Raw genomic sequence first — 25,724 nt, forward strand, 5'->3', positions numbered from 1 at the left:
ATCTTATGTCTTAAAATAATTATTACAAATATAGTGAATAAGATAATAATATGTTACCTTTATGCACTGTCTCCATGACACCGCATGTCGTACAATGAGCAAATATATTATAGAAAGTACTAGTACAGAGGTGGTGTGACTAGGTCTGCGAGACGGCTACTTCCGACTGAGCCCTCTTACATTTTTTTGAAAAATATTTTCAAGACCCTAATGTCTTCCTAATGTACCTAAATAGAGGGGACCTTTTTTATCTAACCGACCAAGTAATTTGTCCCTAGGCCACCACTGTACTAAAATCAAAATAAAATGTAATGATATCCGTCTTTATTTATCCAACATACTTATCCTCAGTAAAAAAATAAATTATGGAATCTAGGATACGAGTATAGTATAGTATTAAAGGTAAACACGTTTTAATTTGAGAAGTACAATATATATCTTTCGGGTTTAGTTAAACACGTTTATATTAAATTGAAATTTTTATTTATACTATCATATTATATTGTATATTATCCTATATAAAATGTACGAAAACTGTATTCCATTATTTAAAAATCAGCAAATCTTACAATTAGTCTATCGCTGTTTGGACTACAGTTAATACTCGTATCAACTAGTTTTTATCCTATTTTTTATTTGAATTTTCGTAGTAAGTTTGTAGAAGCATTATTTTTTTGTTAACGTATACACTGTATACTTATAATACCGTATGGGTACACTGTAATACCCTATAGCACTTATATATACAGCAACAAACGGCGACCGGCCGACGCGATTCTAATCCAGACCGTGTAAGGCAAAATACTGAACCTGCATGGAAGTCAGAATAACTGGACCGTCAACATAATAATTATCTTACAATGAATATTTCGTTTTCATATAACTACTTTAAAAATATAAAGATCATAGATTTTTTTCTAAACCTCATTTATTTATTAATCTATGACTCCAATAAAAACTACTTGCTCACCCATGGTATACAGTATTGAATTAATATTAACTTACTAATGATAACTTAATTTTTTTAAGAAATATTTTCATAACTCTATTGACTTTGTTTGTTATGAGAATCAGTAAGGATAAAATATAACTCTGTACAGGGATACTAATTCGATCATATAAGGTTTTAGGGGTGGAAAGATAAAACCAACCACAACATCCCCCCTCCAAAAAAAAAAAGAAGTTTTGTTTACGTGGCACTTGTAACAATATTGGCCGTAATTGTACACATTTATATATATCATAAATATGCGATCGGATGTATTGCGCGTATAATAGGGGAGCCCGCCCGGTTGTCTCGTATTCTAGTAATAATATATCGGATTTCGATGGCAAGGAGAGACGAAGCGTTTATCGGCGACGAAGGGCACGATCGACTGTGGCAGTGGTTCGTCGAGTGGCAGGGGTTGCGAGGAAAAGACTTATACACATCTTAATTCCCCGGCGACCGGAACCGTGCCGTTTGTCCGCGTGTCGAGAAGAATTTAATTCCGATAAATATCGCGTGGCGCCGCCGGGCCATAAATCTAAAACGCGGAAACCTAGTGGGCGGGCACGCGCCGGACCGTAAACGCTATGTAATAATATATACGCTCGAGCGGCGGGTATCACGACGATTGGAACTGGGGAAAAAAAAAAAAACGCCAAACGCGTATATTCTGCGGGCGAAATGTAAAATGAACAGACGACGAAACCGTACGTATAAGCTTCGGCCGGGTCGACGACGTATTTATTGCTAGTCCGGCGACGCGACAATATAACGTCTACGGCGAAACGGATCGTCGCCTAAACCCTACGTGCAATGATATAGGTGTGTGTGTGTGTGTGTGTGTGTGTATGCGCGCACGAGCGCATGTTCTGGAATGGATAAAATTCGAAGAGGTCTTTGCCACCCCACCGCAACCCTGCACCGCGCGACGACCCGGTAAATAGTGATCGTTGTTGGATCGGATCCAAAACGTGAAGAGATGAATGGAAACAAAAAAAATCGAATATATTATGCACGCGCGGCCTACATATTTTATGGTTGTAAGTTTCGGTTTTAATGGAATTGAAACATGCCCCAATCAATTGCGTATTGTTTTTAAAAGCCATTCGGCTAATGAAATCCAACCCGTCGTCGATGGTACAAATTAATGTCGATTATAACCCGTCGGGGTGGTGGGGCGCGGTTACCACCTTTACGTATGCTCGTTATTTTTCTGTATCGACAGCGGTTCGGACGATTAATATATAGGTATTCGGTTTAACCATAAATGCAGACTTATTACCATTTCGTCTGTCCCCCTAAAAAAACAAAAAAATGCTAGTTTAATTCTGTGCAGCGTGACCGCACCGGGAAAATATGATCTTTACCTGACCAAACTATTCAGCCGGTTGGGCCAAAATATCTCTATCAAATATTTCAAAATAAACATTGTATACCTCTGCTATGTTTAAATATTTAATATCTTCGGATAAAAATAATAAACTGACATTTTGAATTCACTGTGAAACTATATCCTTTCGACAATAGCCCAAGAAACTTTCATAAATCTCTGCTATTGATCAATATTAAAATCATCATTTTCTGTTTTGCTCTCCATTACGGTTTTTTCGTTACTCTGCAATGCTTGCTGAATACGTTAATTCAATACGCATACTACTGGAATTGCTAAGCGGCTTATACATTCCGTCTTAATATATATCAATCCATCAATTTTGTAGCTGTCAATTGATATAATATTATCTATCCATTTTGTGTGGGGAGCAAACTTGATTAGAGCAGTCATCGTGGTGCAACTCGACAGCGTAGTTGTTTTCGTCTGGTATTGTCCGCTCACGAAGTTTATGGCCCCAAAATCTACGGGCAATAGCCATACGGTTATGGACTGTATAAGGTAATCTTAGGATAAAACAAAAGAAGTAGGGATTTAAAGCAAATATTAATTTCAACGTAAATTATGTTAAAAATGCGCTAATAATCCAACAAAAAAAAAAAAAATGTAAGAAAAATACTTATCATACGGTTCGAGGTGATAACGATATCATACGAACATACAATTAAAATACTGTAAATATTGTAATTTGGTAATATGTGAATACGTATATATGACAGTGACCTAACCTTTAAGCTGTAACTCGGGCTGGTATGAAATTGGCGGTAACGATGGCGAACAGGTGACGTGGACTGCCGGAGAGTGGTTGGCGCAGACTTAGGGTGATGCAAATCGTACGAACATACACACAGCTGGTATCCATGAATGACGCACAATAGTGCCCATCGAACGTAAACGAAAAGTACCTACGAATAATATGCAAACGATAGTTAGTGTTATACGCAATATGACGCACTATGGTGGTAAGATTCGACGGCGGAGCACATTCAGCCGTAGTAAAATATCGTCTCGGCACAAAAATGGATACGATGGTACAAACGGCTCACAACACCAAACTGGACTGGAGAGCCGCGGGAAACAACATAGGTCGTACGAAATACGACAACTGGTGCGGCGTGAAGCAAGGAATGCGGGATAACGATGATCGTGGAGCGTGACCTTGACCCGTATCTCGATATTCTCCAGTCACAACGGCTTATTAGGCATTAACACATTTATATAAATATATATACCAAAATATGCATACAGATGCATTTATTTCTATTCATGAAAGAAGATCTTTAGACCAGGCCACCAGGGAATATACAGAACTACTAACTCAATATTAATAATCGATTCTTTGTTGTTATTATTATTATAAATTATTGTACATAATTTTTCAAAAACAACATAAAATACATTCGGTTTATCAAACTCTTACTCCCCAAAAATCAAGCGGTTAAAATACACCAAGACGCTATCTGTACCGTATAGACAAATAATTTTTGAAAAAAAAATTGTCTTACATAAATTCAGTGATTTGTATAAATTAATAATTAAAACAGTATACCTTTCAATTTTCAACAATATTGTATTTTCTTTTTTGATTTCCCTGCAGTTTTCAGTCCTCGGAAACTCTCCAGAAAAAAAAAACTTCGAAATATGGATTATATTTACACCATTCTCGTTTGATTATTTTTGTATTTATATTGGTAATACTTCAGTTTCAATATATATAATTTTATTATTCATACTTACTCTTGCGCATATATTATATAAGCTGAACTTATTTTAAGAAGTCGTATACAACTATTAAAAACTTATCAAAAGGAACTTTTACCATTAACAACGTCGAAGTCTAACTTTTATTCACTTTGTGATCAGTTTGTACATAAATATTGGTGTATTTAAAATAACACGTCAACTAAAATAAATCTTCAAATGCATCAGAAGTCCGGAAGACTTTGTAAACCTGATGAATAAGGTATGTTATTATGCATGTCTGTTACATTATTGAATAAAATAAACATTTTTTAGAATACTTATGTGTAATGTGTATACTAAACCTACTGATGATATTTTTACATGCCTTCATTATTAACAATGAGCCACTTGAGATAACCCAAACGCATTAAGCCAAAACATAACAAGGATCCTTATATAGTTTTATATTATATAAATATATTTAGTTAGATAATTATACAGCGTATTTTCGATATTATTTCCTATAAATATTAATGTTAGTGTACGTTCATTTGAAACAAAAATATATGTCACGATAATTTCTTAATATCTTTTCTAGTTTGTGTGGCTATATTAAGAGTTCATTATAACATCTGGTTAAATTTCATCGTAAGCTATTCTAGTATAATGAATGGAGTTCAAAACATTAATTTTGATTGACATTTGGTTGGTACTCTCCATGTACTAATCTCAATTCTCAAGTATACTGAACTAAATATTTTTTGGTACTTTTATTTTATCATTTTCATAATACTGTATTATAATAAGAGTTGTATCTTATATGCAGAATTTTCTATTTGTTGCAAAGAGATAAGTTTTATATTGGTAGTAGTAATGTCTCATGGGTGAATTAGACAATTTTTGATAAGTAGAATAATTGTTTTCATTTGTTTACAGAATAGTGTACCTAGCTGTTAAATCCTCGTGAAAAGTGTTTCTATTATCCAAGCACGACGTTGAACAGATATTCATATGAGAGCGTATGAACATTTTTGCAACTGTGAGGAGACCTACTTTTTCCAATGATGTTTAACTTAAATTTATGGGTGCTGGTAGAATTTTTACATACTAAAATCGCGAGACGCCCCATTTCAACTTTCCGCCACAGAATGTCTCATTTCTAAAAAAAAGACTTATCTACAATGAGCTTAAAAAACATTCTGAATTCATCACCGTCATGACATTATCAGTAACAGAAGCATAATTACGTAGCAATTAAAGCAACCGGTTACTTTTCAATAAAGCTATAATACCGTCATTATTAGTTGTTTCAGCCTCACTGAAATTTGCTGTGCCTACTCCGAAATATTATGTCCAGTCAACCATTCGATACACTAAATTTGGTAATTTTTAGACATGCGCTATCTCCATAGTATTTACCGTGATAACATCTCCATAAGTAAATAATTTAAACTACGTGAACTTGTTAAAACCACTCCAATAAAACAGTTTCCAATTCTTAATACTTCCAGTGTTTTATTTGTTGTCGTTTTCATTCACCTGACAAGCCGATTTGTTCGATGGCATGTATACTTTTCAACAAAGTTCTTAAAATGAAATGAGGTCTCCCTGGTTGATTAGAAACATCCTTTTGTTTTTTTTCTCGGTCTATAACTCTTCAAGTTTTTTTTAGCAATTGATAGGCTTTACGTTTAATACCACTATCCATAACTAAATGACAATTTTACGATTGTGGACGAATTGCACTTACTAAATCTTTGAATACGACGAAATACACTAAAACTGTTATAGTAGGTAATGATAAAATAAGTATCGCTATACTTATTTTACATTTTTTATAAAATAAAACGATAAGAATAATTAAACGAGTGAAATTCCGATTTTTATTTCAAACAACTACTAAAATGTATCATATTTTGCTGAAAAAAATAAAGTCTTATCCGATTATATAGATAAAACTAAGAGTCTTAACAGGTGGTTTTTACATTGACTAGTATAAGAAATGTCTAAGAATCGACAGAAAACAGCGTCTTACGCGGGAAAGCGTTTTAAGTGGGAGTGTCTCAAGCGAGTTTCACTGTATAATTTAAACAGAATTTACGATGTTGCTTAATTCAGTTTATTTTGGCTATATTATTATAAACTAACTTTGAAATCAGTATTATAATTATGTTAACATTTAGTTCTGGGAAAAATTATTACCACAAGCGAATTCAATTTAAAAAATATCTAATTAAATACTTAAAATAAAAGATTTTTAAAAATTTGAAATTTAAGTAAAGTATCGGTTTATCATAGTCAACTTTTAGTTATATAACTATAATTGTATAGTAAGTAACTATTAAACAGAGAGAAAAATGTATTATTTTAAATAAAAAACAACTTTAAATATTTTTTTTAAATTTAAATTTAGGTTTTATACAATCTGTATATAAAAAAAAGTAGCTGCAATAAACATAAATGATGTTATTTTAAAAAAATTATATATATGTATTAGCTTGAGTGTCTTGAGGGAAGAACCAACCAGCGAAGGCACTTCGACAACTTGAAATCTAAAATTAAATATTGATTAATCCGTTGTAAAATTCTATACTTATATATATACATTATATCGCCATCTTATTGTGGTAGTTAAATTACAAAATATATCTCAAGCCAATAATCGGTGCACTCTCAAAATAGCCCATGCATCAAAATATCCCTCGTTCAAAATATCCCCCGTTAAAAATATCCCAATTAAAAATATCCTATATTCAAAATATCTCCAGTAGTATTATCCCTTTATTCACTGCATCATTATAAATGACTATTATATTGAATTCTACTTATATTCATTTTACACTATGATTTACAAATAATATGTATGTTAATATAACTATAACCTAATTGATGAGAAGTTAAAAAAAGTTTAAAGTTAAAAAATCTTTTTTTATGTATATTGTTATAAATTAAGGGATAATATTACTGGAGATATTTTGAATATAGGATATTTGTAACGGGGATATTTTCAACGTAGGATATTTGTAACGGGGATATTTTTAACGGGGGATATTTCGAACGAGGGATATTTTGAGGGGGAACCCCAATAATCAACACGAAACAATAATTATTATTGTTAACAATTCATTATATATTATAGTAGGTACCTATTCCAATATTCACATTGGATCAAAATTGATATTTGGGGCAATCATTCTGTTGCGTGCGTTAATCAGTTTATAAGTGACGCTAAAAAAGTACATGTTTTTTAAGTTTTTTGAAAAAATTGATTTTTTTAGTTTTTTTAATTTTTTTTTTTTTTTTGAAATCTGTCAATTTTACAACAAAAAGTCATAACTTACAATTTGTAGAAATTGTAATTTTACGTCGAACAATGTTATATTCAATAATTTTGAGTAAGTATCAAGGTCAATAATAGACTTTGATATTTGACTCTCAAATCACCGGTTAAAAAATATGTAGGCATTGCAATACGTTTGTAACAAATTCGGAAGTAATTTATCGTGAAAAAAACCAATAAATATTTACTCCTTTATACCTACTTGCAAATATAGTTATAATAATAGTATGAGTAAAGTTACTTATAAAATAATTTTACGCATATAAATATAATAGTAATATATCATATATTAAGTAACTTGTTTTAATTTATTTGAAACTAATTGAATTTATTTTTTTTGTTATGGCCCATGTTATCCTTTTCGACTGCTCATTCTGATCTACTTCTTTCTAGAACAAAATAATTTAAATTAAAAATATAGTTACATTTATTGAATTATACAGAATTAAAAATATATGATAATTTATTCACACCGCATTAGTTAGTTTTCAATATTTTTGATGTTGAAGGCCCATAAATATCTTCTTGGTCCCTTTTTTCAATCTGGTCTTTCTTATCATCATTTATACACAAATTAAATGAAATTATAAAAGTAAAGACAATTTCAAAATAATATGTCAATGAAGAAAATGGGCTGAGGCTACATAGTGTAAAAATGTATTTAAGAATGTAAGCACTACATTAGGAGGGCAGAGCAGTGCTAGTTTTTTGATAGGTAGGTATTATACGTATGATTTTGGTGTTTTAGACCCATATTTTGGAATTTTTTTTTAAAATATTAAATAGATATTTTAACAGTGTAAATTATTAATAACCATACAAAACACTGGTATACGACAATTTCAACAACTTTAAAAAATATATACAAATATGATTATATTTAATAGAATACTCCAAAGTTCAATTTGTAATCACTTTATTAATAAATGAGATTTTTCGGAATAGATTGTGCAAACGTACGATATTTAAATTGTATATATAATATATAGTTACTATGTTTATCTATACTGTTTTTATATGTAGTGTGAAATTATATTTATTATACCCGTTGGTATAAAAATTATTTACTCTCGATGGGTTTTAAAATATTTCTATTTGAATAAAAATATAACGAGAAAAATATGTAGTTTTTTTTTAAAGAAACCAATATTATAGCTTTGCGAAATGTTATAACCGTGATCGACTAAATGATTAAACGATACAACATACATAGCAGTATCAGATAAAAAAAATATTATTAGTTTTTGGTCTACTAACGATATACCATTTTCATGAAATTCTTGTTTTATGATTTTACATAAGAAATAGATAATCTGATATTAACTGACCTATTTTTGTGATTGGTAAATGTATGTAATACAGTAAAGTTTTAAAAATGAAGAACTATACTCATAAAGCATCGTAATCAATTTTTTAGTGACGCAATTATTGTTAATAGTATTATTATTATATTTTAGATTCTGAACGAAGTGAGGTATGTATTGATTTTACAATGATGTATGTTTGTTTTTTAGTGTCTGTCATCACGTTTTGGAGTAGAAATAATGCTTTGATTTTTAATTTTAGCCATATATGATTTTAATCATATTTTGAAAAATAAAATTCATCTAGGTCGTTGGCAATTATGAACAAAATAGGAATATATTTAACTTATGAAACCGTTTCCTAGTGTAATTATTATTCTGAACAATAATCAAATCATAAATTAAAATAATTTAATGAAAAATATATCATATTTTTTTCACCTGTACACTTATTATTAAATTGCACAATTAGATGATTCTTAAGATGTTCAAACTGGAAGCTGTGACTGCGGTCAGATAAAATGTTTTTATATGAAAAAAAACTTAGTTACACTTCCAAAGAAGTAAAAGGGGCATATTTGAAATGAACCATATCATTTAAAGTTAGGTTTTCCGAAATACCATCTCTCCTTGTTGTATTTTCACTGTCCAGAATAGCAGATATATTTTTTTAAACTTTGAACCCATTATTTTTCATCAAAACATTTTTCAGTTTGTTTGATATTGTTTCTCCGATTACATTAGGAGCAAGGGACGATGTAGTCTCAATTTGTTTTATTTTATTAATAGATTCTGATAATAAGATTCCAGAAGCCTCCAGCTTTTTTATTTCTGAAGGAATGAAACCAAAATTAGATTAGCTTCTAAACTTGATTTAGACATAAGTTTTTTTGCTTCTTTTATATCAGTCGAATCATCATGATTTAATTCAAGCAAAACATTTTTTACATGACAAAAATTTTCACAATAGTAATTTACATCATTTAGCCAGGTTCTCCATCACGCAATTACAGGTTTAGGTGACAATGGAATTTCTAGAGCAAGAGTTTTAAACATTTATGTTACGATATGATGATTTTAAAAATATTTTTTTACGCAACTTAAAGTTTATTGACAACTTGAAAATTTTATCTTATTTCTTCCGCAACTCTATGAATTGCATGCGCCACACAGATTATGTGCACCATTTTTGAATACAAAGTGCAAATGGCTCTTCCTACTTTCAAAATTTTACATGGGGCAGCATCAGATACAAAAATGAGGACATTATTGTGTTTTATTCCTTCAGACCATGATGTAAACATGGCTTTATCGAACGCTTTTGCAATGTGTCGTATATTGTAGACAGTCATCGGAATAAAATTATTTAATATATATGTAATATAGGTGGAAATATTTTTATTATAAATTGCTAGCTTAGGTCGGGCCGAGGAAGCAAAATGTGCTGAGGCGACAATTATATTCTGTATATAACACCGCCGTGCGCGCAGGCACGAGAGAGTCCAAGGTCGCTGAGAGTTTAGGCGAGAACGCTGGTACTACGATCGTACGTGTGAAATGACGATTATAGTACGGGCTACCCATCTGGACTTGTCAGTGTTTTATTATTATTTTATGTTTGTTTTGTTTTAATAAAAGTGTTTCCGACCTATAAGATTATATGTTTTGTTTGAGTAGTCACACAATTCTACCGTACTCCTTGAATCCGATCTGTAACCGGTTAATTTATGGTCGTTGACGATTTAAGGTTTAAACGGTGAAGGTATAGTCCTACGTTAATTGTATTCTTTCAAATCTGATCTGTAACCGGTTAATTTATGGTCGTTGAGGATTGAAAGTCTAAACAGTAAGGTAGCGATATCGTCTTTCTTGAGAGCCAAATTGTAACCGGTTAATTTATGGTCTTTTGGTAACTCAAGTGTCGATAGAGGTATATCATCGAAAGGTGCATATACGACAAATGGTTGAATGATTTTTATTTTCCAAGAAATCAGAATATAACAAAAATATTCCTGAAATTTCTACTTCCATGGTACCAATAACAATATTTACCACATAATGGCCTTCAACATCTTTCGTTTCATCTATACTAACCCACATTTTTTATCGCCTTCATAGTGTCTAATATTTCGTATTGTATTTAAATAGCATTTTTCAACATAATTTTTACGCAATTTAGACTCGTCTGGGATTTTAAATTTTATATTTTTTTATAAAAATTTCTAAAATGTGTGTTCTTTATAAATAAACTTGATAAATGGAAGTGGAATATTAGCTGCTAATAATTTTTCACGAAGCTCTAAATTAAATGACAATTTTATTGATCAATATTATTTATTAAATTAGATAATAGTACTTAATCATTTTGTTTCACTTCATTCAGTTTTCGTTGAATTTTACAAGCATGCTTATCTCGAATGATGGTTGTTGAATTGTAAATTTCTTTTTGAAGGCACTGAAACATTAAAAACTTTACAAAAAATAACGATATATTATATTTATATATACAGGGTGTCCCGTGAGGATTTACCCATTGCGATATCTACCGAAATATCTACCGGTGATATCGAAATTCTGGTTCTGTAATAAGACTCACAGGGATAAAACTAAAATTATTTCTTATTTTAATGTTTTGGTAAAAAAGTTAAAAAATATATTTTTTTATTTAATTATTTAAAAAAAAAAATTTAATTTCATTAATTTCCTGTTTTTTAATATTTTTTTTAGTTTCGAGTAAAATTTCGAATCATTTAACACTGTAATGTTATCAAACATGTGACTAACCGCGCCGCGCGCATTCCCATACGGCCGGCCGAATATTTTCCGTGTTCCTAATAGTTATAAATTTATAATCATATTTTATTTCTTCAAAACTAGAAAAAATATTAAAAATCAGTAAATTAATGAAAATAAAATTTTGAAACGTCAAAATGTTTAGAAAAATAAACTCTACAAAATGACCATCTTTAATTTTTTTGGAAATAATTAAATTAAAAAATATAATTATAATAAAAACGTTGGGTTTTGAACAACTTGAAACTATCTAAAAAATATTTTCAAAAACTTTAGTAATTTTTTAAATAATGATTGTTCAATGATAAAAGAATCACCCGGTATATTATAACATAGATATTATTAATTTATAAATAATTTAATATTATCGCCGAACGGATATGTGGAGGTACCTAAATAAAATTACAGTCAGCACGGTGCAATGGTACATTCTATATTTCTACACATGCGATTTTATAAAAAATTCAGAAAGAACAAAATACATTTATTTAACGAAGTTTGACTAATAACACTTACAAATCGAATATTTAATAATTAACTATTATTAAACATTTTCAAAATGTCATAGGTTTTGATACGATTGAAACTGTTAAAAATCAAAATTGATCTAATGGAAATATTTAAAATGTCAGAAGTAGACACCTGAGCACATTTTGATAAAAAAAATCATGGTATGTGCAAAACTTTAATATGATTAAGTAAATTGCGTAGAACAAAACTTGAATTACAGTCAATTTAATAACAGTAATATAATAAATTAAGTTATTAGGCAGAACTTCAAAATAAAATATGAACACTGCAAAATAATATAGTTTTTAATGTAAATACAGCCCAATATAATTTAAATTTTGTCACCCAATGGCCTATGTCATCGAGGATATATTTCGTATAAAAATAAAATTATTTATAAAAATTATTAAAATGTAAAAATTGCTCAACAAGGCGACACCAGTAAATTTCCTTCGACATCAAAATCCATTATTAGGTATTCAAAAAACAATTAAGGGCCACCCGACGGAGGATTAATAATGACCTATACTTTAAGTCGAACAAAAGCTACCACATTAAACATAAAATCTTATTAAAATCGGTTGAGTAGTTTCATTAGCATTGGTATTTTTTTATTATATCATGTTATCTGACTTAAATGAAAATATAAACAGCAAAATATTTATAAATACATCACTAGGTACCCAAAAATATACTATCTGCGTAACAATTAAAATATTCATTTGACAATTTAACGCCTGTGCGGAACGTTACGTTATTTCTATAGTACCTATATTGTTATACACAAAATATAGTGAACGAGTTAATTATTATTGCTTATTGTAAACTACAATTGTCTGGGTTTCAAGATGAAGACAAAATCATTTATAGCACTAGGAGCAACAGCCGGTATAGGATTGGTATGGATGAGCAGGCGATTTTTGTACAAAAAAGCAAGAGGACTTTTAAAGGTATACATAATTATGCCAAATATGTCAGCATAATCGAAATGATAAATTAATTTTTTACAAACGTAGAAGTTAAATACATTTATACACGAAATTAGGTTTTATAAGATATTGTGACTTAAGCTTTTAGAACGAACAAGATCTAGTAAAAGTACAGAGTACTTCGGCTGCTCAACTAACTCCATGCTACGTCCGCGACATTCCAACGACTGATACAGTAAAATTAATATAATTAATTAATATATCTTTTAAATATATACGCAATTAGGTTTTATAAAATATTGTGACTTAAACCTTTAGAACGATCAAGATCTTAATAATTACTGGATAATATTTTTAGATATTTTATTTTTAAAAAAAATGATAATCTTAAGCATTCATGTGTTAAGAGGACGCCACATGGACAATTGTTGCCTTCGTCTTACACACATACAACATTTCAATTACTTAGATATTTTTTATTTTTTAATATATTTTGGTTGAGTTTGATTTTATACCGCGAAATATGCTTGTATTGGCAACATAAATGTTCATTAAATTATCAGTTTAATGTTCATTATTACACTAGATATAATAGTAAATATTATAACTTAAACCCTTTTACTTTAGGTGATGAACTACTTTGAGTACAAATTGAAGTACCGACCAGTTCTCTTATTAAATAAAATGTATCCATATATCAACTACACAGTCAGCGTCATAGCGATTTCTCCACCAGTGATAATGGTGGTGTGTGTCATCAATGGTCAATCTATTGATGCACAAAGTAATATTTTTATATTGTACATATTGACAATTTTAATATAAACTATAACTTAATTTCAATATTATATTTAATTCAAGGTCCACTTAGATGTGATGTATGATTTTTATATGATCACTTTAATATGTACAATAATGATATAAACGATTTTCTGTCGAAAAATTAATGTCGAGATTATCTTAATCTAAAAAAAAAAATGTCTATTTAAGATTAAAAAAAAGATTATTTACTAATATCACTAATCACTTTTATCGTTGATTTTTTATGTAGGTTCTTCAAAAAAGGACGCCAAAAATATGCTTGCCATCTGGGTACTGAAACATTTTTGCGAAAATGAAAGTTATAACGGCGCACATACACACGAGCGCGTAAAAAGGTCTTTTTCAAGACCAACAGTATGTACGAAACCACACGTTGACAATTTAATTTCACAATTTTGTCAAGGAAACTTGACTGACGAAGGTGGTTTGTAAAGAAATAAGTTACAAGAGGCTGATGAGGGAAAAACGCAAGCACCAATCAAGTAACCCACACCACTGCAAAAGTGCGACATTCTCTCGTCACTCTTAATAAACTCAACCAACCGGCACCGGAATTCCCCATAAATGCATTATATATAACGGTGCAGCTACAAAACTTAAATCAGTCTTCATCCTAACCCTCAACTGTCAAAACATAATAGTACAATCAGGTGCCACCAGCGGCATACCTGAAAAGCGTATCCCGATTGTTGTATATTATTATATTATTGTCATCAAGTGACATATATAACGGCCATTTTACGAATGATCCACTTAATTGCAGGCTTGCTGCACGTTATCGTTTCTGATGCCCAACCCCGACGACCGCCAGTTGTCAACCATTTGCACACCAGCGACACACAACCCTGAAGCCGACTCAATGACCAACCAACGAATACCCCACGCCGATTAGGACTAGTCTCCGTGGAACCAGAATTGTCCTTTTCAGGACAACCTCTATATTGTTTAGGTCACACTTATCCGAATGAGACTCACGGAACGGATGCCACTTTCATAAGCGGCCCCACACATCGCAAGCGTACGGTTTTTCACCAGTGTGTATGCGTCGATGTTCTGTCAAAGAGCCACTTTGGTTGAACGATTTGCCACACACATCGCAAGCGTACGGTTTTTCACCTGCAGTGTGTGTGCGTTGATGAGCGGCCCCGACGTGATCAGATCTTTTGTGTACCAATTTATGTACATACTACGAGCTAGTATTTATTATATTATATTAAACACGTTGTTCCCATGTTTGTTCAAGGTTTCGAAGACCGCTACGCCATCGGTCCCCGATTCCTCATTTTTGTATATAATATTATATTTACACAGAAATAAAAGGATTATTATTAACCAAATACCAACGAATTCATTTTTACGAGACAGCAGCGCGCATTTAGCGTGCGCGCCGTATCATAGTTTTAAATATATATTATTGATTATCATAAGGTATTAACAGCATGTAAAATTCAATTTAATTAGATAAAATAGATACTTTGGTGAATGATATAAATGCATATAACCAGGCTGTGCCGTTAAGATTTGGCGCCCAGGGCAAAATTAAACCGTTAATACGGCAAGTATGGTAAGTACGGTACATAAAAAAGCTTTTGTTGCACGAGGTATTTTTTTATATTGTAACATCCTTCTATTAACAACTAATATTTTAATACTTTTTTCATTCCTTTAAATATTTCATATAATGTAAACTCAGATAAAATAATGCTTATAAAATAATCAGTTATTATTGGTATTAATTTATACTTTACAGCACCAACAAAAAAAGAGGCAAAGGTAAAAATCAGCATTATGGCCCTAAATTATTTTTATGGGTAGATTATTTACGATATTTATTAATTTCTAAATTTTTCATCAATAAATACATAAAATTATTTAATTTCAGATGGTCATCGCCAAAATTATTAAAGAAAATTCGTTGAAGAACACAAACAATATTAAATTAACCAATTGTTTAATTTCTTTTTACACTTATTATCCGTCATACCTACACAGTGACTTAGGCACTTAATGTCTAAGTTATTACTCAATACCTTTATTAATTTCATATTATAGTCTAATTTATATCACATATATTATATTTCCAAATTATATGCACTATACATAATTGTTATATTGGAAATATAATATACATATATGGCTAAATTTAGACTATAATATGAAAATAATAATGATATTGATTGAATACTTATTCATCGAGTTCTTATATCATTGTGTTGTGACGGTAATCTGTATAAAAAGAAATTATCGAATTGGTTAGTTAAATGTTTTTATACTTAAATGCTTATTGTTACTGTTTGAAATAATATCAGTAAAATATAAAATGTATTACATAAAAGTTATTTGTACCTATATATATATATACCATACCGTTCGTAGAAAAAATATCGGCATCAAACTCACTCACAAAACTACGTAAATGGCTTCCTACTCTTCGCTTAATTTTTGGAATTTTTAAGATTTTTAAAGATTTGATATTAATTTTTAATATTAGTCGTAATATTATTTGTTCAATATTGAGTACAGTTAAGATCGGTATAGAACCACATACATACGTGTCGTATTCACTACTAAAGCTAGTATTGTATACCTATATAGTTTTTGGTTCGTTCAATATTTAATCAACACATATTAAAGCTTAAAATGAACAAAAATTTGTTTAAATACAAAAAAAGGACGTAATATTTGTAATATTATGTAAAAATGCAATAAAATATATTTAACACAAAAAACAAAACGCTTAATAAAATTACATATTCAAAATTGTTATATCATGAAACAAATTCAGTTTTGATTAAAATTGTATAGCAGTTAAAGAAAAAAATACAAAACTCACCTAGATCCTAGCTTTAGTAATCAGTTTTTGACAAAATCGATTATTTTATTTTGTTTTAACTCAAAACCAAATCATTGTAAATACTCGAAATTGTTTAAGCTATTTATAGGCAATTGAAAATTTCGTTTTTCTAAGTTTTTTTTATTGAAATACATATAAAAAAAAAATTGGCTGTCCAAAAATCTTTAAAATTTTAAAATTTTATAAAAATTTTATTATAAGTTGTACTTATCATAGTAAAAATAAAATAAAATATCGTTAGTCACAATTTTTGTTTATAAGAATTTTAAAGTTTAAATGTTTGAGAACTACGTCAAAATTACGAACATTTGCATGGAATAATTGTAAAGTTGAAATTTCATAAAAATGTTGTAATACCTAAGGTTGAAAAACCCAAAACAAGGTTAGGGTTAGCCATAACATTTTATTCTGATAACTTTGAAAAAACTCCATAGTCAATGAAGAAAACATTTTGTGATCGTATAAAAATATATTATATTTAAAAATAGGTAATATAATATATCCTAGGCTGACATATCATCTCCGTTCAGAATCGATTTTCGTATAAAATGATACCTGTGATTGTATTTAAATTTAACACATCAATTATGTGACCTTGACCCACTGAATTTAGAGTGACCTACTCTCCATCTCTACTATATAACAGAGCGATACCAGTGCCCACTTTTTTTTAATGAACTTACTATAAATGTAAAAAAAATTTAATGTATCCATCATCCATAGGGTTCACTGTGTATCCTGATGTCCGTTTCATCTCGTCACAACAGCTAAATTCACGTATCAGCTAGTAACCGTTTTTTGAGGATCTGTAAAATGGCAAATCATATCCACTGATATTTATATCACCAGGTGATATAATTTTATCCCAATAATTATATTTCTCTTTATCCATCCAGGTATAATAAATTGGGAGATAGAAATATCTTAGAAATTAGTTACAAGAAATAAAATTTTTCTTGCATATTTTTACTTTTTGGTATTGTATTCTGGGGGAGATAAAAATTAGCAATCTGCCTCCCCTCAATGATATTAATATTTTAATTGAATAATATTCCTTTAGTATTTTAACCCCCTTAGAAGTATTACTCTCCGATATATTATTTGGAGGGTATATTGATATCATTGAAAATTCGTAGCGAGGGTACCATTACTCTAAGAAAATCATACCCCCGGGGTATGAATATCAAAATACAAAACAAATTCGCAATTGGAGTATACGATAATGGAGTTATTGCCACAGGTAAATCTTTCTCGTATTTTATTCAGTAATCTAAAATTTTCTTTATTTTGGTCCTTATATAAATAAGCTGTTATAATATTGGTATTTACATAATTAAAAAGCGGGTAAGTGGGTATCGTTTTGCTGTACATTGGGGGTGGGGTGGACCTCTGACTAGGGTAGGTTAATTTTGAATGCAATGATAGGTATCATTGTATTCGAAAAACGATTCTGAACGGAGACAGTTTTTAATCCTTAGTTATAAACGCAAAAAATTTTATGATTTTTCAACTTCAAAATTACTTGCAAATTTTTGCATTTTCGACAAATTTTGTAAAATTTTGAACTATAAACGCTTATTAAAAAAATTGTGATTTACGATTTTTAATTTTTTTTAGCTACAATAAGAACAACTCATAAAGAACCTTGGTTTAAATTTTCAAGTTTTTTTGGTCGTCCAACATTTTTTTACCGACACTTCAAAAAAAAATCTCAAAAAAATTGAAAATTTCAGTGGTCTATAAATAACTCAAAAAAAAAAAATCAAAAATGTGTGAAAATTAAACTGTATAAAAATAACACAAACATAAACATTTGGTGAAAATTTCAAGTATTTACAGTGATTAGTTTTTAAATTACAACCATATAAAAAAATCGATTTGGTCGAAAACTGGTTTTGCGTAAAAATTCCCGTTTTTCTGTCATTTTTTTTTTGTTTTTCTCGATTTTTTGAAAATTAATAGAAAATGTTTACTTTTGACCTTTATAATGTACCAAGGATATTCACTTTTACATCGGAAACCACCCCTAAAGTTTGAAATTGAAGCATTATTTCGACTAAGTTATGCTGTACATGGACAAAAAAAAAAAACACATCATTGTAAAATCATTACATTCATCTCTTCGTTCAGAATCTAAAATGTAAAATATAAAAATAATACAAGAATTGTAAAAAAAATATATTTTATCTCGGTGGTACCGTACGGGATAGTTTCGTATTCGATCAATGACAGGAGCCTGATCGCCATACGACCGTCGAGACCTATTTGCGACTGTAGAAAATGTTGGGTCGTTGTCGATCAACGATGTGGACCGATTTTCTCGTAATTATACATATACATAGTATACGACAGTGGCCGTTGACATAAATTAGAGCTTAAGTTAGGGTACCATATTATATTGTGCAGTACACGGAGACAAAATTAGCGATTTATGAGCTACAGCCTCGGCAACAAATATAATACGAGATCAATGCAGGACGGAGTATTTAGCCCCTGGTGACAGACTGACCGGACATCGATGACTAAGTGCTCAATTCGATTTAAAAATTAATATGTTTTCTAGCCTGAAGTGTAATCACTGCTGGGAAACGTTAAAATATCCTTTTATACTTCAATAACCTAATATGTAAATATAATCTAATATTCATCAAAATGGACAGGTATAAGCAGTTGACCTTTTTTTTTTTACCAACGACATTTTTGGTCTTTATAATAACTTCAAATATGCACAGTTATTTAATTTATAAGACAATATTTATAAAAGTCAATCATCTTATACATAATAGTGAACGATGACATGATATTTTGTTTTTGTAGTCATGCATAATTTATATTTAAGGTTTAATAGTAAGTATTTTAATCGGTCTATAAAAAATAAAGAAATAATAAACAATATCCTTAATAAGAAGAGTAAATGTAAAAAAATAAAATCATTAATTTTTAATCATGCAATAAAAGATTTAAAATATGTAATACAGTACAAAATAAAACATCTTATTAAAATTATTGGAACTTTTTTGGTTATTGTTCATTGGTGATCAATGGTGGGTAAGTTTAATTTAAATTTGGTTCGATCAAATACAAGCTTTTTTTCTATTTACACTAGTCTTCCCTCTTATGTATATATCTTTATATTGGCATATATTATATACCTAATGTTACATAACAATATTGATAAACTTTCGTCCATTGTGATAGAAAATCTGTCGCTAAATATGTTTTCCGTCGATAGCTAATGTTATTTTATACTGGAAAAGATTTCTATCCCATTCAGCCAAAATTAAGTGGTTATATTATAATAAATTGGTTTATATACGGTCATTTTCAATGTGCGGGACCATACTTTCCCATCAACTCGACACCAGACTAAAAAAAATACAGTAACGTCTACGAACATATCTCTCGTAACATATATTATACTGTAAAATATAATCAAGCTAATAATGGGAACAATATTAACGATATGGAATATCTGTACTCGTAATATGGCCACAAAGGGACTTCACTCTCAGCTCTAATCAAATATATCAAAAATCGTACACCAATATCACAACTAACAGATCATCGATTCAACCAGAAAATACAGTCTCCTAATTTCTCAATGAACTAAGTTCATAATAATTAGCCTAAGACTACTCTTATTAAAAATGTTGTTCAATAATCTTCTACAGTCTAATATTTCCATTTCATAGTAATAACACATTTATTATTTTATTATCTTATAAAACAACAGTTATCAAGGTAGAACTATTTCTATTTGAATTCTAAGTAAACTAAAATATAAAATAAATAAATAATCAAGTTCTTTTCAAATATTGACTAAGTAAAAAAATCACTAATAACCTTTGTCTTGGGATAATTTTGACGTTAGTTGTTGTTTGTTTAACACTCAAACGTTTAACGGTGTTGAACAACATCAAAGGTATAAGAATTCAGAGTTACATTGATTTTGGATTTGAAAATTAAAAACAGTTTTATTTTCATATTTTAAATAAACAAACATTAAATAACGGTAAACTAATAATTCGTGAAAAATGGTTAGGTATTAAAACAGCATCTTATATACCTACGTAGTCTAAACGTAATTTAGGTATAAATACTTATTATTTAAACTGAAAATCATCTTTATTTAGAAAATAACTTAGAAATAATACTTAATCATGTATTAAGCACTCGAATATTATAATTAATATATATTAATATTCTCTTCATCTCATTTCGACAATCGATATCAGTTTATTATTAAATTAAAAATAACAAGTAATTTTACAATTAAAAAAAATATGAATATTCATTATTTTTTTCAAGATTTAAAGTATTTTTCATATGTTTCAGATTACTTTCAGTGATAGCATGTAATATTAAACTACTAAAACACACTTAAAGTTGACTTTTAATTTCATCCATTTTATCATAATCGTAATATTATAATAAACATTTTTTTCTTATGAAAATCATTGTTAATAATATGTTTGGTGAAATATTACATTGTTATATTTATCTGGTAATTATAAGATATACAGGGTGATTCATCCCCTTTTTTTCAATAATGCAGTTATTCGAAATTCGATTTTAGAATGTTTACATACTCTTAAAGATGATGTTTTCAAATTCTTGAAGTTTTATTTACTTCTTAATGAGTGCGGTGTTGAGATGTAAATACTTCAGTTTTTGTATCGAAAACCACACTTTTTTAACTGTTTAATATTTAGCAGTTATTTTCTCTAAAATATTTTATGCATCAAAATCAAAATTCGTACCAATAATATTTTAGTTATCCTTGTGTTCTTAGGATAAAAAGTCCATGGCAATTGGGCTTATATGATATGAAAACTATGGTGATTTGAAAGTTTAGTCATATTAGGTAATCTATTTTAATAGGTATATTGGGTAATCTATATTACATCTATTTTATATTATGTTTGTTTATATTCTTATAAAACCATTTTTATAAAGACTACATTCTTAGTACAAACATTTTAATATGTGAGAAACAACTCATCAAAATTGTATTTAGGTGAATCAATATTTTTGAAAAAAATTATACATTAAATAATTTAGAGTTAATAATAATAAAGAATGTAATTATTTTTTTTTCAAAACGAAAATAATAGACATTCAATCGTCCAAATATGAAAACAATATTTCTTCGTTAGAAGTTTGATATAATTTTTTTAATTGAAAAGACATGGGCTATGAGGTTGAGAGATTCAACTTTTGACTTACACAATATTGAAACTAAAAAAACCTAATATTTCACTCTTACAAGGTTTTGAATAAAAAGTGATTCTAAATGAATTCGGTAGAAAAAAATTTATCAAAAATGAATAATTGCAAAAGTTGTCCACAGTGAAAAATATGTTTATTTACCGCCATTGTCTGTTTAAGTTTTGAAATTAATACTTTAGGTCTGGCAGCTGAAAAAGTTTTCTCTGAATGTAAGGAAACGTTTATTTGATGTGTTTTAATTTTCCAGTCGACAGTAAGACGTATAAATACTGTTTTAATGTATTTGATAAAATACATTTCAGGAGTGAAACAAAATACTTAACACTAAACATATAATAATGATACGAAATAAAATAAAAACAATTGCGAAAAATGTCGTTTGATTTAAATATTGTTTTTGCTGTGATTTGAGTAGATATTATTTTTTTTTTTTGCAACTAGAATGTGCATGCATATTACATGTATATATTCTGTTATAGTTAATTACCATGAAGTATTATAACGAGGGTAAAAATACATTAAATTACCACTTCATTGTTAAGGACACTGAGAAAACTGAAAATGTTTATAAACATTTGTTAAATTCGTACCGTAAGACCTATTAAAAAAAAAACAAATATAAATATTAGGAGGTATATAAGTGGCATTTATTTTGTTGCAGAGTTATAATTAATATTAAACGAATTTTATGGAATATATATTATAATAATCCATGTAAAGTGTATAAGTGTAAACCTATAACCTAACTTACCTAACTTAGGTTTCAGTGGTTCAGTAACCAGTTTCAGTGTTTAATGTCATGAATTGAATTTTGATTTCAGTCATACAATATTATATTCATAACTTTTATCAAGAATGTAAAACTTTTTTTACGTTGTGCAGAATTACAATCTCAAGGAGTTCATGTCGAGCTATGGTATTATTCATATATTCAATAATAAAACAGTTGCAAGCCATTTGTTACGAATTTATGCGAAACGTTTGATGTTATTTAAAACATGAAAGGCCTTTAAAATCTCTCACGTTTGAAGGTTATTATTATAATTTATCATGTGGAATAAGTATAACAAATAATTAATAATTGTTTTTAAATAAATTATAAACATCAAAAGAAGTAAACAACCTGATAAACATAATATTATGACATTATAGAATATGATGTAATATTAGTGTTTATTTTCAAGAATGTACTTGAAAATGGCAGTGTTATTGAGTGTATAAAAATTAACAATTAAAATGCGCATAGTATATTATTTCGAACAGAAGGTGGGAAAAATAAATAAACAATTCATCAATGAATTGTTTTGTTTGTCCTTAAGAATTTATACTATGCTGTTGATTAACTTTAACGGAGATGGCAGCAGCGTTCAAAACGTTTTATATTATTTGGAAAACGTGTATTTGATATTAATTAAGACGACGACAATGAGTTTTGATAGGACCTCACGATAACACTCGACAGTTACCATGACATAAAACTAATTACTTTTTTAATTTCATTTAACGATGGTGGTCAAGAAAAAATTTTCTATTGCATAAAACACATAAAAATAAACCAATAACGAACTGGCGAAATATAGCTACGATTTACTCCAACTATAGTATACAATAACATACCTACTAATCTACACGATTTTTGTCACGATTATTATTAAAAGTATCGTAGACGCATATACAATACTATGTAAAATATAATGTATAAACCTATTGATTCAAACGACAATTAATAATAACTATATAACTTGCAGCATTTTCACATGACTGATAATATTAATGTATAATTACGCATATACATAATTCATCGTTTAGTCAGATTCACAGCTGCATCGTCTGTCATATCGTATTCAAAAGTTGACTCAGCTCAACTCTGGAAATTTTACGGTAGATCATGGTTAGTGGAAGATACCAAAATTTCATCGCAGACATGCAAAGGTAAGTTGCTGTATGTGCTTGAACAGTTCACTATTTGACATTTTGTAGCCTGCAGGACCCCTAAAAATTAATCCTCCGAATAAAACCTCAGATTCTCAAATTTTATCTGATGTAAGTTCTGTAACCAAATAAACAATAAGCTTAAAAACATAAGTTTGTAATTTAAAAAAAAATATAAAATTGTTCAGTGTTATAATACATAATGTATAATCGAATGTTTTACATTTGTAAATATTTTTTGTATACAATGAGAAATGTTGTAAACCAAAACCTTCGGAAATCGTATACCACTATTAGTAGATTAAGAATTGATTTCATAAAAAAATTTACTAATACCTTTATTTATTCCATAACTATAATAATTTATTTAAGTCACTCTTTACTCGTCTTGTAGTTGTTAAGAGATGTTACTAAATACTGTAAAGGTTCCATCTGAGATAATAAAGGTCTTCGCAAGCTTATAAAATGATTTAATAAAGACTGATATACTAAGAGAGTACCATTGATTGATGTGGTGACAAAAAATTAAATTTAAACTGCTTAAAAAATAAGATTATACAATTATTATAGATTTTGTTATAAAAATAGTATTATAAGGAAGACATTTTTGATGAAAATATAAGTAATAATATATGAGGTTAAAATATTCAAAAACTATGAATAAAACTTTAATGAGAAAGATTATCTCGTAAAGGTAAACACAATAAATGCATAATCGTTTTAATTATAACACGATAATAATAAAGACATATCAAAAACACTATGATATTATATTAAAGACCAAACAATCCAAAAATGTAGCTTAAACGATAATTTGGCCATTTATCTTTTTTGGAATGTGTTTTGAGAACATCAGTAGCCGCACTTGCTGAAAATCATATTATATCCTTTTTAAAGATAATAAGAATAATGTACTAAATTTTACAAAGTTTTAAATAAATTTAGGCACCAACAATAATACTATTTTTTGTTAAGTAATCATCTTCATATATTGGTTATGATTCCAAATCGATATATAATTACATTATCGTATTTCGGTTAAATTGTTTTAAAAATATTTATTTCTCGTGCAAAAGAAATTTAAAGAGTTGATTACCTACGTTATTTTTACATAAAAATTTGATAATGTCTATTTTTTTTTGTTTTGTTAAAAACAATGGTACTAAAAATAATAATAACTAGAAACAATAGCTTTATAAACTTGGGAGTTGCCACACTAAAGATAATTACCAGATGTTTTATAAACTCAATTAAGATACACAACATAATTTAGTTTTACTTTTTCAAAAGTTCAATAAATATAATTAAAATAAATATAACTGAAAATCACATAATGAATACTGACTAGTTAGTGTGCAATATACGAGTACAAAACAAAAATTAACTTTACAAAAAAATCTTAAATCCTAATAACTATATCTGTATAGGTACAAATTCTATTCAATATATTATAATAAAACTATAAATGTACCCACACATTATTTTTTTATCTTTTATGAAGGTCCGTAATGAATGTCTCGAATAGTATTCATTCAAGTTGAAAATGTTCGTCAAATGATACATCATTTTTGTGATATGCCAAAAATCAAACAACTTTTTGTGTAAAATACAATTTTAATTAACTATTATTTAAAACGTCAAGATTTTTAAACATAATAAATATTTATGAAATTCTTTGTGGTCTGTATAACAATCACAAACCGTGTAAAAACACTTGTCAAGTAATTGTTCAAATGTGCATTGAAAAAAAATTATAATTCCAACATAGTTCACTGCGGGAAACATGGATTACATTCAATTACAACCTGAAAAGGGAATGTTTGATCAATCAGTGACCCCTCGTTATTGCACAAATGCAATTATTTCATATAAATTATACATATTATTTATTGTTAATTTTATATATTTGTATATTAAATTTTTAATCTTTAAACGCGCATTATTTCCTTG

The 25,724-nt window shown here is 28.7% G+C and overlaps 1 long non-coding RNA gene and 1 pseudogene across 1 annotated transcript in view; both read right to left on the reverse strand.

Moving 5' to 3' along the window:
- Positions 1–7,702: 7,702 nt before the first annotated feature.
- The window catches only part of LOC149057608 (uncharacterized), a 29,848-nt gene continuing 11,826 nt past the window's right edge, over positions 7,703–25,724 (reverse strand). Inside the window, exons 2-3 of the long non-coding RNA XR_016190729.1 lie at positions 11,062–11,160; positions 7,703–7,790 (exon numbers count right to left, since the gene is read on the reverse strand). This is a non-coding gene — a long non-coding RNA (uncharacterized LOC149057608). The remainder of the gene's footprint in view (positions 7,791–11,061; positions 11,161–25,724) is intronic.
- LOC149057609 (uncharacterized) lies at positions 9,100–10,009 on the reverse strand (annotated as a pseudogene).

This window comes from Diuraphis noxia, unplaced genomic scaffold (assembly GCF_037042655.1).
Source record: "Diuraphis noxia isolate RWA-SAM2 unplaced genomic scaffold, SU_Dnox_SAM2 contig0003, whole genome shotgun sequence".
Lineage (NCBI taxonomy): Eukaryota > Metazoa > Arthropoda > Insecta > Hemiptera > Aphididae > Diuraphis > Diuraphis noxia.